This window comes from Convolutriloba macropyga, chromosome 5 (genome assembly GCF_964194025.1).
Source record: "Convolutriloba macropyga chromosome 5, txConMacr16.3, whole genome shotgun sequence".
NCBI classification, from domain to species: domain Eukaryota; kingdom Metazoa; phylum Xenacoelomorpha; order Acoela; family Convolutidae; genus Convolutriloba; species Convolutriloba macropyga.
Window position 1 is genome coordinate 19,605,640 of NC_134472.1, and position 14,481 is coordinate 19,620,120.

The following is a 14,481-nucleotide window of genomic DNA, read 5'->3' on the forward strand; positions in this document are numbered from 1 at the left end:
GAACATCTAACCTGATTTCTGTCATATTTTCTTTAAAGCTCTGTATTTCGATATTCGTGCTGTAGAATTGAAAGAACACACAGGAGTAATCAGTTATGGAACACTGAATAATGAAAAACAGTAACCACAAGTATCAGAAATAGAAGCAATAATCTTGTTCCAGCCACTTTATATACAGGCAAGATCAACCTATTTGAACAAACACCAAAACACTGATTTATGTTACCCCAAAGGCACTTCTTTTCTACCGCACAAAAATACAGTAAAAACAGAACTGGTGTTTATTAACACAGTCTGTACACAAAAAGAGAAAACACTACCTGTAATAATAGAAAACCACAAGAATCACCCGATTACACTTAATAAAGGTATTATTGGGTACGCTGTATATGATCTAGCATTAAGTCGTGATACGCGCAAATTCAACAAGCGTGATTGTAGTGAGTTCGCATACTCAATATTAAATAAGTATGAAGAACTCGATAATTGTTTTATGCTTAGTACAATTGTTAACTCAGTAAAAGAGGCTGAGTCGAACGAGTCCAATAGTTGCATAAATTATATTAACCACGAAGAACAGTCACTTTTCAATAGTAGTATGGCTATTATACACACGGTTTCTAAGGACTGCGCTATGAGCAAAGGCTTTGCACTCATGTTATGTAAAAAGTTCCCCGACTTGAGAGAACATATTAAATGGCAAGTAGAAGTGAACGATCGTGACGGGAATACAATAGACCAAAATGTATTACAATACATTGCTCTTAGCCTCGGACACCGAATCTTTAGTCTAATAACTAAAGAAAAATATGAAAGTAAACCGACAATTGAAAGTATTACAACTGCACTATTCAAACTTCGCAACATACTTCTAATGCAGAACATTAGATGCCTAGCTATGCCAAAAATTGCATGTGGATTAGACAAAATGGACTGGTCTGAGATATCTGCATTGCTATATAATGTATTTAATTCTTCGGGAATTAAAATATGTTTATGTGAGTAAAGCCGAAATTAATCAAATGCCGTCCTCTGCACAATACACAGATGAAAGAATCGAAGAGATATTTGGAATTGTAGGCGACGAAATTGTGAAGAAATGCAAAAGTGATGCTGAAGTAGCAACTGATTTTTCAAATGATGCAAAAACATTATGCAAGCCCAATAATACTGAACGATTCCCCAAGTTCAGAACAACTGAACAAAACCACTTCCTTATTCATGAAGTTGTTCAGGAAGGACTCGACACAAAACCAAAAGATGCCAGTAAAATTATGCACACTATATCGAGTAGCTAAAAAAGTTTGACTTCACACAGAATGATTTAACGGACGATGAATTCACAGTGCTTCTAAAAGTCCTACTAGATGATGAGGATGTTTGTTCCTATCACAAATATGATATCGGCCGCACGAAACAGAAATTCATATACCCCTAAAAAAAGATTGCGAATTTAAAAAACGTCCCAGCAAACTTCCCCTACATTTGCGTGACAAGTTAGAAGCGTTAATGGACGAATTAATACAAGCCGGAATAATACGCGAGCTAAATGAGCACTACGATTTAAATAGCTGGTTTGTAAACCCAATTATTATATTGCCTAAGAACGACTATGTAAAACTTGTAATCGATGCTCGCTACCTCAACTCAATTAAGGATACAAGTAACTCGAGATGGCCGCTCGAGCCACTACAAGTTTTGATGACCCGAGTAAATGGAGCATATTTTACAAGTAGTGATTTGTCGTGCACTTATCATCAAGTGCCCCTTAAAGAAACTCAAAATTAACTAGTTTTATTGTAGGTGGACGTCAATATACCTATCAAGTCGGATTTTACGGCTTAAAGCCCCTTCCGAACTTCTTTAGTAAACTTATGCGTTATGCATTCGGACCGCTTATAAAGAAAAAGCAAGCTATTACTTATATTGACGATACACTACTACAAGCACAAGATAAACAAGAAATGTTCACAGTAATACGTGAATATCATGCACTACTGCGTAAAGCAAACTTAAAAGCGGCGCCGGACAAAACAAAATTCGTCTTACGAAAAGTGAGCCCAATCACTTCACGCATTGCCGATATACAAAACTTGAAAACGCCAGAATCGAAAACCGACGTCCTCAGCGTATTAGGGGCGATGCGATTTGATGCAAATTATGTTATAAACCATCATATTGACGCAAAACCGCTATATGACTTAGTCAAGAATGAAACGAATTTCGAAAGGCTGGATAGCCAGCAGAAAGTCTTCGATAAACTGAAAGCAAAATTTGCACACGATATTTCCGTCGCTATTCCCAACCCAAAATATTCCTTTCATATACATGCTGACTCTTCCAACTTAGGAACTGGTAGTATATTAATACAACAGTTCCCCGAAGGGAAACAAATTGTTTCTGCAAACTCCCGTGTATTCGATAAAGCAGAACAGAAAATGTCCCCACAGCATAGAGAACTGTGCGGAATAATATCAGCATTACAAAATTACGAGTTCTACATTATAGGCTCCCACTCTCCAATATATCTATTTTGCGATCATAGACCTATATTGTTCCTCTGGTCTCGCCGCGGACAATTATCACATAGATTCTTTAGGTATCAAGTAGTGCTTACTAAATTTCGGAATCTAAAGATAATATACACTGAAGGTAAAAACCTTGCGCTCCCCGACTTACTTAGTAGACAAGTCCCACAAGAAGAAGCGAAAAAGTTTCAAATTGAAATAAAACAGTCCCAAAGGACATTCGCTTCTACACATCGGATTACAAACCAATAAATTATTCAATGCTACACTGTGACGAAAAGAAAGCAACCCCGAATACTATCTATTCGGTGATTGCACATATACCCGGACAGAAAAAGAAAATACTAAATATAACCGACGAGGATTTTAGTATTAACGACGCAAGTGACGATATAGAAGACATGTAGTGCAATATACAATATTGCCGACTCGTTCACATATGGACGACAAATTAATCAAATCAGAAAAATGTCTTCGGAAAATGTATCTACAGAAAGCCTTAACGACCACACATATGAAGAAATACCCGAAGAGGTACATGCAGTAGACGACGGTCTTGACAATGAAGACTGGTTAGAATTGCAAAAAGGAAATGTAGATATATCCTTAATACAAGAACTAGAACAAGCGAAGGAGGAACGCAAGCAACGCACGCACAAGTATGACATTGTGGAACCGACAACAACTCTACATACAGAAGTAGTTAAAGTATCTTCTAAAGACTTACTACTAAAATTAACAGAGTTTACTCAACAAGCTCAACTAGACACATATACAATTCTGCGCGAACAAATAAATGATCCCGTTTTACAAGCCGTTCGCCAATGGCTAAAGGCAGGCAAAGAACCGCCGAGCACAAGTACAATTAAGCATTGTAAAGGTCTACGTGCATACAAGAATATATTTAACCTGCTACTACTTGAGGAGCAGTATGACTTGCTATGTTACAATAAACCAGACGAGAACGGTTTATACGACACAAAAATATGTGTTCCACTATCATTATTTATGAAATGCTTTGAGTCAGCACATAATAATCCGCTAAGTGGACATCGTGGAGACACAGGTACATTTAACAATATTAGTAGATTCATTTATTGGCCCGGAATGTACAAATGGATTACAATGCTAGTACGTGACTGCTCAGATTGCCAAAAGAATAAATTATTTGCACAGTTTTGTTATTGACACTGGATCTAATTGGGCTAGTCTTACTAATAAATCTCCTTTTCCGCTTAATACCGCAATAAGTTGTAGTACAGGATATACTCCGTACGAGATAATATTCGGTATTAAACCGCAAATCCTAATTCCTCTGAAGCTTGACTTACTACTTGATAATAGAATGAATTGTAATTCAGAATATTGTAAAAACCTTTTATTACATAATCACTGGGCAAATTCTTGTTAAAACAAGAAGGTAGATAAGCTACTACAAAAGCAATTACCTAGTACTAAAATACAACGCGAAAACAAAATCAAAAATATATATAATAAAACTTATACTCGCTGTCGGCAAATTACAAACAAGGCCCACGGGTATAGGAATATTATTGAATTGGGTAAAACAATTAAAAATGGACGCAAGGTGTTAATGGAGAATAGCGCTATAGAAATATTTTTTAAATCCAAAAAACTACTAGAGTTAACTCCTGGCCCTGCACTGTAACTAAACAAATTACTAACACTACATTTGAAACTGTTCACAACTCGACTGAACAGAAGAAAATAGTGCATAGAAATCATTTAGTAGAATACATTCCTAAAGAACAAGATATAGAGAAGTTAGTACAGGATTATATATTTAGAGGAGTATGATACTATATTAACTATGATGATTCAAAAGCCTACTTTGATAGATTCAACCAGTATTCAATTAACAACTTTAATCATCAACAAACATATGCTAATCCAGAAAATATGCCTTTCATTAACCAAAAGAAATTTTGTCTAGTTATACTAGAAAGTTTCTCTCGTTTTATACAAGTGTATCCATCAAAAACCGCTGATGCACCAGAAACCGTTAAATTAATAGAAAAATACATTACACGATTCCGTATCCCCCAACAAATAGTACATGACAATGGTACTACATTTTTGAGTAATGATTTTGTGCACTGGACAAACGAATTCGGAATTACATTAAAACCACGTACCTCATACTCACCTTGGACAAATGGCAAGGTTGAAGTACAAAACAAAAACAGCAAATTATATGCGCAGTTTTATTAACGACACCGGATCGAACTGGGCTAGCCTTAGTAATAAATTTGCCTTTGCGCATAATACTGCAATAAATTACAGTACGGGATATACTCCGTACGAGATAATATTCGGTTTTAAACATCAAATTCCAATTTCCCTTAAGCTTGGCGTACTACGGGACAATAGACGGAATTGTATTTCAGAGTATTGTAAAGAACTTCCCTTACACACTCACTGTGAAAACTCTTGTAAAAACGAGAAGGTAGATAAACTGTTACAAAATCGACTGTCTAGTACTATACTACAACGCGAGAATGAATTCAAAAAAATATATAGCAAAACATATACTCGCTGTCGGCAAATTACAAACAAAGCACACGAGTATAGGAATAGATTTAAATTGGGTAAACCAATCAAAATCGGTCGTAAAGTTTTACTAGAGAATCACGCTAAAGGATTATTGAAATCCAAAAAGCTACTAGAGTTACGCTTTGGACCCTATACTGTTACTAAACAAATCACTAAAACTACGCATGAAATTGTTCATGACTCGACTAAACAAAAGAAAGTAGTGCATAGAAATCATTTAGTAGAATACATTCCTAAAGAACAAGAAATAGAGAAGTTAGTACAGGATTATATATTTAAAGGAGTATGATACTATATTAACTATGATGATTCAAAAGCCTACTATGATAGATTCAACCAGTATTCAATTAACAACTTTAATCATCAACAAACTTATGCTAATCCAGAAAATATGCCTTTCATTAACCAAAAGAAATTTTGTCTGGTTATAGTAGAAAGTTTCTCTCGTTTTATACAAGTGTATCCATCAAAAACCGCTGATGCACCAGAAACCATTAAATTAATAGAAAAATACATTACACGATTCCGTATCCCCCAACAAATAGTACATGACAATGGTACTACATTTTTGAGTAATGATTTTGTGCACTGGACAAACGAATTCGGAATTACATTAAAACCACGTACCTCATACTCACCTTGGACAAATGGCAAGGTTGAAGTACAAAACAAAAACAGCAAATTATATGCGCAGTTTTATTAACGACACCGGATCGAACTGGGCTAGCCTTAGTAATAAATTTGCCTTTGCGCATAATACTGCAATAAATTACAGTACGGGATATACTCCGTACGAGATAATATTCGGTTTTAAACATCAAATTCCAATTTCCCTTAAGCTTGGCGTACTACGGGACAATAGACGGAATTGTATTTCAGAGTATTGTAAAGAACTTCCCTTACACACTCACTGTGAAAACTCTTGTAAAAACGAGAGGGTAGATAAACTGTTACAAAATCGATTGTGTAGTACTATACTACAACGCGAGAATGAATTCAAAAAAATATATAGCAAAACATATACTCGCTGTCGGCAAATTACAAACAAAGCACACGAGTAAAGGAATAGATTTAAATTGGGTAAACCAATCAAAATCGGTCGTAAAGTTTTACTAGAGAATCACGCTAAAGGATTATTGAAATCCAAAAAGCTACTAGAGTTACGCTTTGGACCCTATACTGTTACTTAACAAATCACTAACACTACGCATGAAATTGTTCATGACTCGACTAAACAAAAGAAAGTAGTGCATAGAAATCACTTAGTAGAAAACTTTCCTAAAGAACAAGAAATAGACAAGTTAGTACAAGACTATAGTACTAACTATGATGATTCACAGGCCTACTATGATAGGCTCAACCAGTACTCAATAAACAGATTCAATCACCAAACAATTGACAACCCGGAATATATGCCGTGGCCTATTAATAACAACGCAAATAACCAGGCTGTTGAATACTCAACTACTGTTAACACGTGCCGGAGTGCGCCTAACAGCCCATATAAAACAAATGGAAATGATAGTGAAAGTACACCACATATCAGGAATTTGTTTAGCCCCCAAAGCAGTTCACAAAGTACTACATCCAATTCTCATATATTTAGCCCTATCATTAGTTCAACCCCCCACCCAGTAAAACCAAAAACTAACCCTAACCAAACTTATTCTGATGTCAGACCGCAGAGAACACGGACTGAACCTAAACGCTATGGTAATACAATTCCATCAGATTTAATTACAAAATTTTAAAAGAAATAATTCTTTTATATAAATTTGTTATTATAATACCCGAAATTACAAAAATAAAATAATATACCCGGCAGATTGCCGGAAAATAGCCGCCGTTGATTCCAATAAGCATCATTGGGATTGAAAGAATTGAAGATATTGAAAAAAAAGATTTTTGTACAAAAACATTTTTTAAGTCCGATTTATTTTGATGGCATTTCGTAGTTGAACATAACGTACTTCTGTTTCTTTGAGAGAAGCTACAGGGGCTACTATCAATACCAATAAGCATTAGAGATGGTAACTAAGACTTACAGGAACGACGTTCAAATAGCGGGCATCTAAAATTGGGCTTTATGGGTTTATCCCGTTTCCACTTCTGATTTCAATTTTTTATACTGACTCTGTTCATCTTGAATTGCTTTGCTGAGCAACGGATGTTCAAAATCACTTCTAGCAGAATGAGAGAAGAGAGAAACTAGCCTAGAGAAGTCAAAAAGATATCACGCAAAATGTTGAAAAAGCTGCGAAATGAGGTAAAGCGAAACATTTTTTATTCGACGAAGTAAAAAAAATAGGAGCGCTATAATAGCCGGCTGAGAAGATGAGGCGGCTATTAATAACAAATTATAAAAATATTTAAACCAAAATTTACAAAAATTATAATCGAGCCCTAGCTACTTTAATTAGCTTAATGAACTCTCGGGTAAGCGTAAAGTTTCGTAAAGAAGCCCGCATCCCAGAACAACAGCCAACCCATATAGTTGCTGAGCAGCTTTTGCTGTCTCAGGGGTCCACCACACTCGCAAAAGCTCGAACCCATTGTTCATCATTTCTTCATGGCACTCAGGGTTAGGTGCTGTTAGCTTACGCTCGAACTAAAAATTAAAAATTTTTTTATATACCCCACTATATTCCCAAAAATGATTGTAACTTCGAAAATTTACACCTTCCCCCAACCAACACATTTGAGGTACTGCACTGTAGCAGGACATATCTTAGCATATTTCAATAAACTTCTCTCTTTATTATTTATACAATATTCCTGCGCAACCCGCAGAGAATAAAACTCGCTCTTCAGAGAGGACAATTTGAGTTGATATATACTGCTCAGAGAAGAAAAATTTCATCTCTCTGGCATCCAACTCCAAATCTAAGCGATCGAAGGCAGAATAATTCGCCTCTTTAAACAAATTTAAAACAGTTCTGTGCATTATTATTAGAGTTAGAATAGTATTCCGCTCAGAAAATTTCTCTATTTATACAGAAATAGAAATATACTCCAACCAGTTAAACTTCTTATTCACTCTGTCTTCACGGACAACCCTCCATCAACCAATCAGAATTGCATACTCCGCCATTTACGCGAATAATAATCCGCTCTCAATAAATACACTAATCAAAAATTCAGAATCCCCCATCCAAAATGACAAAATGCCAATTGGAATAATTAACCAATCAGGGCTCAGTATTTTGCCATCCGCACGGACGGACAAATTGCCATTGAGAAAACTATAAATTGCCATTGAGTAACTGTTTCATTAGAGGAAAATTAGAAGCTACTATGTGTAGAGCAAGCCACCAAAGCATTAGGTGGTATTGCGGCGTTTTCGACGCTAGTGGGATTGATGCAAAACGTAGCACAATTACCACAGACGTAGATTTAACTCCAGAACAGTGTAGGCAGGCTAGATTAACTAATAAGTTAAGTATTAACGGAAAAGAAATTCCGATTAAATTAAATGTAAGAACAACTTACATAAAAAATTCCGGTCCCAATATTGGAGAAAATCCAAACGAATGTAACTATTCTGGCTGGAAAATTCACGATACGTTGGAAACATATATGCAGGATACAACTTTATATGTTAACCTGCGGGGAGGTTCAGTAAATAACTGGCAAAATATTCTCCTGCATTGCACATTATCAGAAGGCGGTTGTCAAAGTAATTCAACCGACCCCCATGCTTATAGCTGGCAGAAACAAGATAATTGCTTGTTCGCTGTAAGAGAACAATTTGAAGGCAAAATGATAAAAATAGGAGATAATTATTATATCTCTAAAGAATCAGAGAAAGAACGAAGCTTTCTATTTCAAGTGTATAATAAGCCTCAATCACTTTGCAATAGCAATAATATAGTTTATCCGTCACCATACGACACACTTATGTTGAACTTACAAGCGGATTCATAAGAATACAGGAGAGGCACTTGAATATAAATAGAATTACTAAACTTCCGAACAGTTCACTAAGTTCGCTTAATATCTCCCGAACTGAGATAGATTATTAGGCGCATTTGAATACTAAATTCGACTATTATCAGTACACTAATTTCAGAAGGCTACAACTCTCTGAAATAAATACTATACAACAAATTTGTGAACTAGAACGTTCACTTAAAAAACACAACTTGCATATTCGCGTCTCAGCCCTAACCTGGCTGGTTTTCTGTTAACAAATAACAGATCTATGTTTCTAGAGACAAACGGCAATATAGCCTGGCTCTATCACTGTCCAAAACTCTTTTCGCCTTTACAAGTAATGGATACTTGTTATGATAAGTTACCTGTGTTATATAAAAATAAAGTTCGCTTTATCGATCCGGTTAGCAGACAAACCTTTACTACTGCTAAACAACAACCATGTAACAACAAACAAAAGAATCTTTTTCAACCAGATATTGAAAAACTCTTGAATCGAATTAACTCCAAGCATAACACAAGTCACTGGGCCAGCATTATTTGCACCCAGCAATCAGAAACACAAAATGGTTTCAATGAAATTTAAAAACAGACAGGAAGTTTCTTTTCATGTCAAAGAAGACATGATTGCATTTTGAAACGATGTAACTTTAAATTCCGGAATGAAAGACGCAGCGCAAAAGTTTTCTCGTGAATTAGTTGAGATTCAACATAATAAAAGCCAGCCTAGTGGTTATAGCAACTACTATACTACAAAAACAATATATTTAGATTCCCTAATATCGTCACAGTTCTTACACAACCGGTATATAAAAGCCTTCGGCCGAGTACACTATTATTTGGAGCAATGCGGAATTACTTTCGCTGTATTCCTTTTTATGAAATTTATAATTGACATTGTAGTTTGCATCATTCGAGCACTACAAATACACACAATTACAGGAGCCTCGGTGAGTTTTGGAAAAGTAATACTATCAGCTACTTTTAATATACTTTTTCAGTCCATAGTAACTTCGGTATTTCGTCCTACCGATGAAAGAGAAGACTCAGAACATTTAGCACAAACCCCAACTTATAAAGAGCCGACTATAAACATATACCCTCCTATACAAAGTGAGCTACAGGCAATTAGACAAGAGAGAGAAAATCAATCTAGCAATGATGATTTTCCCACCTCTCCAGTGTAATTAAATCTAATTAATTACAACTATAAATAACCTTTTGTATAAAAATTTTTAGAACATAGCACTGGTAGACAACGACTTTCTTCTTCCAGCATTTGAGGAACTCTTAGAAGATCAGCCTCCATTGGAACTCCCTACCGACATTGTAGAACAATATCTACTCACAACCGTGGAACCACAATTGCATGAGCAACAAGATATTGAACAACCATCAGAGCAAACTCAACAACAACCACAACCTGGACCATCGCAGCTCCAACCACCAGTGGCAGCAGTCCTGCCCAAACCACTAACAATACAAGACAAGATTCATCGCCAAATGAAGACAGAGCAACTTGTATGTAACCCCAGCTTCAAAGGACACCCGAAGTATGACATGAGCTTGAATTATAAGCTCCAGAACCATGCTAACTTGTATAAACTCGTGTCCTACAACCCCAAAACTAAAACCTATCGCGCAAAGAACCTAGGGATTGACAAACAAATTTTGTCAGTCCCGTTCTACATTCTCACTGCTAATTTAGAAAACTCTGAAGACAGTTACATCCGTAACCTCGAGCAGAGTTTTCTAAAAGAAAGATACAAAAACTTTCAACTCCAGCAGCGCAAGGACAGCCTGCTGCGAGAACTACGTGACTATCGTAATGGAGACTTCCGCGACCAAGACAACTTCTCCAGCCTATAGCCCGGAGGAGAGTCACCAAAACATTTTTATATACTAAATATTGCGTGTAAATCTTTATATTTAACTTTTAATATATTTTGTAAAATTTTTTTATGCAGTTGTTTCATTCTACCATCATTAAGGACCGGGTCGGGATGTACTTAAGTAATGCTTAGTTTGAATACTTAGCTTAACTAAGCTAAGTATTCAAATAAACATCATTCCAAAAATAGAATGATGCAATTAACTAAACCATTCATATTGCGTAAAATGTCCGTTCAGTCAAACGGACATTTTACCGTCCAGCCAGCAGGACGGGAATTATCCCGTTCTGAGGACTACATATAGCAAAGCAAAAAGCACAACTTTGAGAAATTAAGAATTAACAACTCAGAGAAACTGAGAATTTAATATCTCCAAATTGAGAAAGCAATCTCAAATAAAAGTAATTCAAATCTGAATTGCCAAACCTTTTCTCAACTATATCGAATAACGAATAGTTAGAGATACTATCCAAATCAGAACTTTATTCAATAAAGGATAAATAGTTACTGATAATAATTCAAGTTAGTAAAGTTTTTACTAACTTTCCCGACCTTCTCCTTTTTTATAAGTTAACTTTTATAACTTTTAGTTTTTAACTCTTATAACCTCATACCTTTACTTGTAAATTTATCTTTGTTAGATGTCTATAAAAATTTTATAAAATTTATAACTAGATCAATTAGTCAAATTTACTTACTTAGATCAATAAATACTTTTATGAGACTTATCAGGCTTAGAAAGATAGCATATACTAGGAGTACGACCATCGAGTCAGAAGTTTGAACCTTCGCAACCCATGCCCTCTAGTATACCAACCATAATGAAGCATATGCAGAGATCTAGAATGCTTAATGTTCAATCAAAGATCTGCAATTGCAACGTTAATCGAGGAACGGCTGAGTCAAGCACCAGGGAAGGTACAATGTGCGGTCAAATTTCAATAGTTGAAGTTGCTTAAAAATGAAAACTTAACTAAAACTGAGGAACGCATTGACATTTATGCAAACTCTTGTAGTGGAGTATGGTGAAAAGATAATGGCTGTGCTGTCTAGGTTTGGCTCATCTGGAGGTAGTTGGGTCGCTGAAAACATTATCAGACTCGATATCAAGTTCGCACGCTACCGACCAGTTCGTGGTTCATCTCACTGCGTTACCCCATATGTTCCGAAGCTGTCAACGATTCTCAATATTCGACACCATGATGATGCCAATTGATTTAAGCATTGCTTCGTGGCATCGTATTACGAAAACCAAGGAACCACTCTTGATATAGGGGCACGAAGTAAAGATGGCAGAATATACCAAATTGTCAACCCGACTCCAAACAGGAGGACATTCACCAAAGTGCATTTTTGAAATGACAATGTGCTTTGAGCAAGTGAGAGCGTTGGAAACTTTCAATGAAGTTAAACTTATTGTCTTCGGTTTAGATGAAGGACATCATTATCATCTTCCATTCTCCTCTTTTGTGTCAGAATTTGTTATGGACCTTGTACCTCTTAATGATACCGATATTTATCACTAAGCTCTCATAACGGACCCAGCGAAGTTCGTGTGTAAAGTTAGATATGTGAGATATAGATTTGGTAGTCTAATTTTCCATAAATTTTTCTGGTTGTGTTGTGATAGACTGAAGAAATATGATACTAATTCTTAAAGAATGTTATCTAAATACCCCTGCAGTTATTCAAATGCAACCAGCGGATAAAAGCGAATACGAGTTTACAAATCTTCCAGTTACAGGGTTTGTATCTCTTCGAGCTTTGAGCAAGTGAAGGCGTTCGAAACTTTCAACGAAGTGAAATTTAATGTCTTCGGTTTAGACAAAGGACATCATTATCCTCTTCTATTCTCCTATTTTGAGTCAAAATTTGTTATGGATCTTGTACCTCTTAATGATACCGATATTTATCACTAAGCTCTCATAACAGACCCAGGGACAGCCGTGGGTAAAGTTAGATATGTGAGAAATAGTTTTGGTAGTCTAATTTTCCGTAATTTTTTCTGGTTGTGTCGTGATAGACTGGAGAAATATGATACTAATGCTTAAAAATGTTCGCTAAATACCCCTGCAGTTATTCAAATGCAACCAGCGGATAAAAGCTAATAAAAGTTTACAAATATTCCAGTTACAGGGTTTGTATCTCTGGTCATTTATTTCGATTTCGAATTTTTATCGCAACAGTCGCCAGATGTGAAGCAGCAATTGACCAAACATCAGCTCGTGTGATTGAAAAGCACAAGCCATATAGATTTGCTTTGGCAGCTGCTGATCATCAATGCAACCCAATCTATTTAAACCATGAGGAATACTCAGAAGACTGTATGGGTAACTTTGTTCGAATGGCGCATTTGTTAGCAAGAGATATATACCCACGCAAAAACAGTTCCCTTTACACAAATGAAACCTTAGAAACTTGAAAAAGCGCAATACACTGCTGGATATCAGAAGAACCGTTTGACAACGAACTCGAACCCGAAGAACGCATTAAATTAGACTCTTGACATTTAGGTGGCAAAAATTTGCATACGGAAGTGTAATCAAGAGAGAGGACAAATCAGTTTCAATTGTGGTTGGTAATAGCGTAAAAAACTATGAACATTTGAGTTCTTTGTTGACGCGCATAACCTTTACGGGGTCCTCATGCAAATCGACCAAATACTAGTGGGGAATTTGATTTCAAGATGATCGATTCGTGGTCTACTGCAAAAATGATCGATTTTTGGTATTTTGCGACAACTTGACAGCATTGTCGTTCCACCCAAGAGATTTATTGGAACAACCCAATAATAATTGGCGCAAATATACATGATCTAGCTAAGTTTCAAAAAGAGTTTCCATTACTACACATTGCGGGCTAATTCTGATTGACGTCTGTTATACAGTGACATGAATAGTTTACTAAATCCAATCCATAGTAAGGAATTTTATAAGGGCTTAGCCAGAAAGCCAAGTTTAGCAGTCAACTAATTCGATGTTTCCAATTATCCGGGTGATCACTATTTATACAGCAGACAAAATAAACAGGTAGCGCAAGTATAAAGATATTTGATGACGCAGTTTGTATGTCTGAGGCCAAAACTCTACACGAAACTTTTAAAAAGAATTCACTTGATCTCAAGCATCTTTAGTATTTAAATGATTCAAGGCCTTTCTCTTTCTTTGGTTTGTGGAAAGCTTTCGGCAAAATGAGTTACAAAGACCGCTCAACATCATCTCCGACATGACAATTTCTTGGACTACAGAGGACAAGAAACGTGTTTCGTACCAAAAATACACAAACTCATGTATTAGAAACGGTTACTACGAATTAAATATGTCTTTCAGCTTTTGGAAAACGCCACCTTTTGGAAATTATGAGACCATTGACAGCGACTCCTAGGAAACTCCATATGCGTGCTTAGCATTAACTGAACAGATAAATGACTAATATTGTTACTGACAATGTTGCAGATATTGATGCCAGTTTCGCTGAAAGCTCCTCTACTGATACCCCTTCAAAAACTTTAAAGCTGAAGAAGCAGTCAGAGGAAGCGAGGAGGAATCAGTTCA